The 6377-nt window shown below is 44.5% G+C and overlaps 1 pseudogene; it reads right to left on the reverse strand.

The window, feature by feature from the left end:
• Window positions 1–2534: 2534 nt before the first annotated feature.
• LOC116636978 lies at window positions 2535–4314 on the reverse strand (annotated as a pseudogene).
• Window positions 4315–6377: the final 2063 nt, after the last annotated feature.

The following is a 6377-nucleotide window of genomic DNA, read 5'->3' on the forward strand; positions in this document are numbered from 1 at the left end:
TAAAACTAATGATGTAATGTATGGGGATTAACATAACAATAAAAAAATTAAAAAAAAAAAGAAAAGAAAAAGCATTTGACAAAATACAGCATCCCTTCCTGATTAAAACTCTTCAGAGTATAGGGATAGAGGGAACATTCCCCAAGTTCATAAACTCCATCTATGAAAAACCCACAGCAAATACCATCTTCAATGGGGAAAAGCTGAGAGCCTTTCCCTTAAGATCAGGAACATGACAAATATGCCCACTCTCACCACTATTGTTCAACATAGTATTAGAAGTCCTAGCAACAGCAATCAGACAACAAAAAGAAATAAAAGGTATTCAAATTGGCAAAGAAGTCAAACTCTCTCTCTTTGCAGATGACATGATACTTTATGTGGAAAATCCTGGTTCCCATTTTTGATGAATCTTTCCGTCACAGCCTTGCCCAGATCTCCTTCTCCTGGGGCAGTTTTTCAATACATCCAGATGTTCTTGAGTTCCCTAGCAACTGGAGACATGATGCCACTAGTCCATGGCTGAATCCTATTTTGAACTCAGCAGGAAGCTTTGCTCATGAAATCCCTTCTCAGTGGACTGAAACTCAAGAGGGGAAGTCTGAATCTCCTGACTTGACTGCTTACTTTGGGAAAATCACCTTAATAGTTAAAGTCTTCCATTTCTTTCCTTAGGCCACATTCCCGGCAATATTTTTATATACAAAGGGAAGAAACCAAAGCTCAGAAAAATTAGTCAACTTCCTATAATACTGTCCCAACATGATTCTAAGACACAATATTGTGAGCAACTTGAGGGAAGAAACAGACTCCACCATCTTCTGTACAGAACAAGCTGCAAAATTGGCAGAGCCCTGTGAAAACAAAAGCGCATGATCCTTTGTCCAAAATATACTAAGAATTTCCAGACGGTAATATCAGAGCATTAAACCAAACACTGGGTGCTTTAACTGTGAGGTTGTGCACGGGTGCACAAGTCGTATGCCCATGAAACTGGCACTGCTTCTATATTTTCCACAGCACCTAATATAGGATGACTTGATTAAATAATGTTTTAATTCAATGCCATCAATGACAATCAGTGGGAGGAAATGCCAAGAAACCACACTCACAAAATATTATAAAGTTGACTTCACAATATTCCTCCCTACTTTAGTACTATCTATTAGACAGTCTGCTTAACTTGCAAACTGCTTTTTTATGCGTTGAAACAACACTTCTGTAGCAGGCATATTGCCCAGGAGATGGCAACACTGCTAAAAACCTACCTGTGCTCAAAGTAATTTATTATCCTTAAGGCTTTTCCTTCTTTTTATACACCAAGTTATAACCTCTTCCAGAAACCATTACCCAACACTTTCTCAAAACACTTTCTTTTGGTTGCATTGTGGATGTGATGGCATGTCCATTTGTCATGGTGAGTTTATAAACATCCAACTTTTCTTCACTGAATATTCAACTTATTCAAATACTGCCAGCTCATGACATGAAAAGCAGGCTAACCAACCAGTAAGGCCAGAGTCTACACAATCATGCCTAATTGGTAGAAAAGGTTGGTTTCATTATGAATAAGCCAACAATGTTCAATTATCTGTACAAATGAAAGGGAGCAGAAGTATTTAAAATCTAAAATAATGCATAATTCAAAACCTCTTTTGTGACTGTAGAGTTGTATTTTTTTCTATATTTTCATCAACTATGCTTTGTGTATGATGTGTGAAGAGCTCTGTGTACACAAAATATACAGGTGGTTAAGTCAGATAAGCCAAAGACTTGTCTAGTGTTCCCTTTTTGTGACCTTGTGCAACTCTAAGGACAAAAAGATGCTCAAGCTCTGGGAAACCTTAAATATAAATAGTCCCTGCTTCCTCACATCATGGAGGGAGAATCTGAAGCTCAGAGAGGCTTCTTCCTGCAGTCCTATCCATACTGGAAACTGGAATCAGATTCTTGTCTCCCCTGCTCTCCTAAAACTCACAAGGTAGCCAAGAATTACCCATCTACTGTACTGGCCTAGGTTCCATGTCAAAAATAGAGCTAAGCTGTCAAGGAAACTGCTGCAGATCAGGCATCATGGTATTTTGACTTCTGAAGTATCCACAAAAGAAGTTTCTAAGAGTGGTAAGCATTAACCATAATAAGGTCAAGCCATTTGCTGAATCATTAAATAGCACCAATCCCTGGCTAAACAGCACTCTGCCAGGCACTGAAGGAGTTAACGACAACAGCTAGGTGATAATATAATCCTCTTCCTCATGAAAGGAGTCAACAACCAATTTGGGAAACAAAAGTGGGTTCTCACTTGACTCTAAGCTCCTTTGGAGCAAGTTCTGTCTGTGCCTGGTTTTTGTTTTGTTTTGTTTTTCACTTTTTCTAATCACTTTATTACATGTGACAAATATCACTGGCCCAGTTGTGTAATGGGAAAGAAACCCAGCCCACCCACCACATCGTCCCACCACTATGCCTCTACTTCCTCCACCTTAAAAAAGACAAAAAATGGATCCCAAGTCAGGACCACAGTGCCAAGCCCCTCAGTAGGTGATCTGATACACCAAGGCGTGGTCACTGGACCCTGTGATGATCAGGCCGTTGCTGGGGGACACATCACAGCATAGGATGGAGGAGGTTTGGGTACCCAGAATACCATGGTCCTGCAGGTATGCTATAGATGTTGACCAGATCATCCATCCCAATGCTCTAATCAAGAGGGGAGAACTTGAGACCCAAGATAGTTCCATCCTTACACCCCACCATGTGCTTCTGCCCCCCTCAGGTGGGCTGCAGCCACTGCTGGCCATAGGCTGTGCCTACCAGTACCCAGTCCTCCTGGGGACTAGGGGATAGGCTCATTATCTGAAACTCAAATTTGTATTCCTGGGGCTCCCCAGTGGTCCTTGGGTCCCAGCACCACAGGCAGGTGCCCAGATCCCCCGCTCCCCACCCTGTCTTTAACAGCAATGCTTTTGGCTCCATTCAGGTGGCCCAGCAGGTCCCTGACAATGCCCCGGTCCTGCAGGTCCCAGATCCTGACTGTGCCATCAGTGAAGCCAACGAAGGCCAAGTTGTCTTCGGGATGGGAGGCCAGGGCCTGGCACATAAGACCTGCACAGGGTAGCTCATCTCTTACATGCAGGGAGGGCACTGTCAAGTCCCACACACCCATGCCAAACAGGTTGTGGCCACCCATCAGCAAAATCCTGCTGTTTGAGGACAGCAGGCATGTGTGCAAATAGGCCCACTAGGTCTGTACACACAGGTGGTTCTCAGGATACCTGTTTTATACTACCTGGCCAACCAGCCTCCACACTTTGACACCACCCTTGTCACAGGTGAACACGTGTCACACGAAGCTGCTCACAGCCATGGCAGCAACAGCTCCCTGTGTTTTAGCATCCACACCTTCTCCATTCTATGTGGGATGGCTAACTCCTTGGATTGCCAGGGCAAGTCATCTGGTCTTTTCCACATGTCCCCAAAGTCCTCAGGGTCCCAGCATATGGGCTGCAAAAATGGATAGGCTCCTAGGCCACACAGGAGAGCATCCTCTCTGCTTTGGTGCCTGGCTCTGCGCCCCCTTCTTAGGAACTCTCGAGCTGGGGGGGAGGGGGCACAAGTGGGCTGAGAACCAGTGTCTTTGGTACATGGCTCCAGTCCCAATAATGTGGTCCTGGGTCCTGGCTCTCTGGGCTTGGTGCCTGTTCTGTCATCTTGTGCTGTAGCTGGTCCACCTTCTTGTGGGTCCCAGCAAAGATCTGCCAGAGTTGCTCAGTCAGAATATCCTTCCAAAACTGGGGCTCAGAGTCCCAAGAAGGCTGCATGTCCAGCTGGTGGACTGGGGCAGCATCTGCTCCAGAGGGCTGCTTGTGCCAGTCTGACGACCTTGTGGCCATGACATCTTTGAAGTGTGACCCCTGAAGACTGGAGTGTTGAAGGGTCTTGGCCACTGGGTGCAGAAAAGCCTCAGGGCTGGCTGGCTGGCCCCCAGGAATCCTGGCAAGCAGTCTCACCAGAGGAGATCCGGCTCACCTGGTACTCCAGGGCTGGAAGCCCAGAGGTCGGCTCTAGGTCTCCACGGTCCACAGAAAGTTTTTTGACTGCTTGTGATGTTCCTGGAGACTCTGCTAGATCTTCTGGAATATGTAGTACATGCTCTCCATCTGCACCATCAGGTGAGGGAGGAACCTGGGGAACTGCTATCAGAGCTGATCCAGGAACACCCCAATAGTTCAGTTCAGGATGAGCCAAAGTTCCTAGGGGCCTCCTCATCCTTTGAGGGTGCTCCTGCAGGCTGAGATAGCCCCAAGAGGTCATCTTCAGTAGTCACAAGAACTTTCTCCAAGGACTCTCCTTTAGGATGGAGGCCCAGAACAGCAAGGTGGAAATTGTGGAGGGTCATCCAAGTTCAGGCTGAGAATGAGCACCCCTCCACTGTCTGTGTGCCTTTTATCTCTGTGCAGCCAGAGCAAGCCTTCCAAAAGGGAAGTCTTCACAGGTTTCCTCTGCTCTTAGAATAAGTGCCAAATCTTTAATGCTGTCTTTGAGGTACGGCACAGTATGAACTAGGGGTCAGAAAACTTCTGTGTAAAGGGCCAGAGAGTAAACATTTTCAGCGTTGCTACCCAATCTCTGTGGCAACCTCTCCATTCCATCACTGCAGCAAGAAAGCAGCTATAGACTCTTAGTAAATGAACAGGCAAAATGGGGGTCCAATAAAACTATATAAACACAGGCAGCGGGAGGATCTGGCCTGCATTCCACGGTTTGTGGATTCTTGGTATAGACTATGCATCTCGAAATTGATGCCTACTAATCACCTGAGGATCTTGTTAAATACAGATTTTAATACAGTAGCTTGGGGTAGAGACTTAGATTTTATATTGTAACAAGTTTGCAGGTGATGTTGGTGATTCAGATATAGAGAATAGTGACTCAACCGTTTTAGCCTCAGCTCATACCCAGCCTCCCTTCACTTTCTGTGATGGTATACAGTGGACCTGCCAGTTCCTCCTTCCTGTCATGTTTCCTCTGCTCCGGGGCCTTTGTGCACACTGTCTTTGGGCTGACTTGTTCTTCTCTTTTTCCTTAATCTATTCACTTAAATTCCATTTCAGGTGCCCCCTTCCTTAGCAAAGATGCTCCACAGTAGATCAAGCATACCCCTCATATGCTCTCACTGGACCAGATACCTCTCCACCAGAGTGATTATCACTTTTGTCATTTTATATTTGTTTGTGTCATTGTTGATTGAGGGCTATCTCCTCCACTGGAACGTAAACTGCTTGAGAAGAGACACTATGACAGTTTGGTTATTTTATACCATGTCCCTAGCACAGTTTTCTGTATTCATTGTTACCCCATAATATTGGAAAAAAATCAATGAAACAAATAATCAATCCCTATTGTCTAGAATGATCCATAGTAGACAGGTGTTCAGTTAAGATTGCTGGATAGCTTTTAGAAAGTTTTGGAATTCACAAGATTTTTAAATTTTGGAAGGTTTTTTTAGACCCCTTTCCTGTTCCCCTTCCCTTCCTTCTGTTTTCTACTCATCTCTCTCAAAACCAATCATGTCCAGCAGAACTTTCTACAATGATGGGACTGTTCTGTGTTGTCCAATATGGTAGCCAGCTGAGCTACTGAACATCTGAAATGTGCTGGTACAACTGGGGAACTGAATTGTAATTGTATTTAATTTTAATTTAAATTTGACTGTGAATGAACACATGTGGCTTGTTACTACTGTATTGGACAGCACAGCTCTAGATTTTTCTGGAGTGATTATATCTATTATAAAACCAATGGCCATAACTATGATGATAGTTACTAAGTCATTTAGAATTGAATCACCAGGAGTGAAAGAAATACCTTGTTTTGGAATCCACTGTATTGCCCTGTGTCTGGCACCAACTGTAGTATGCCCTCAGCTTGAAACAGATCTGAGTGACACATCTCTAGGACTTCCCAGTGCCCAAATATATTCTTTTGTGAAAATCTGAGAATGCTCTTCCTCCTCTTACTTATTTGACACAATCACATCTATTCTTCTTTTAGGAGGGAAATAACTTGAATGTGGGTTTTTATCATACTTTTTGAGATATCATTCACATACCACAAAATTCACACCTTTCAAAGTATATAATTCATTTAGTACCCTCATGACATTGTACAATCAACACCACTAATTCCAGAACCTTATAATCACCCAAAAAGAAATCCCATACCTATTAGCAGTCTCCATCCTCCCTCCCTCCCCCTCCATCCTCCCCGCCCTCCCTTCCTCCTTCCCTCCCTCCCTTCCTCCCTCCCTTCCTCCCTCCCTCCCTCCCTTCCTTCCTTCCTTCCTTCCTTCCTTCCTTCCTTCCTTCCTTCCTTCC

This window comes from Phoca vitulina, unplaced genomic scaffold, assembly GCF_004348235.1.
Source record: "Phoca vitulina isolate PV1807 unplaced genomic scaffold, GSC_HSeal_1.0 scaffold13, whole genome shotgun sequence".
NCBI lineage: Eukaryota > Metazoa > Chordata > Mammalia > Carnivora > Phocidae > Phoca > Phoca vitulina.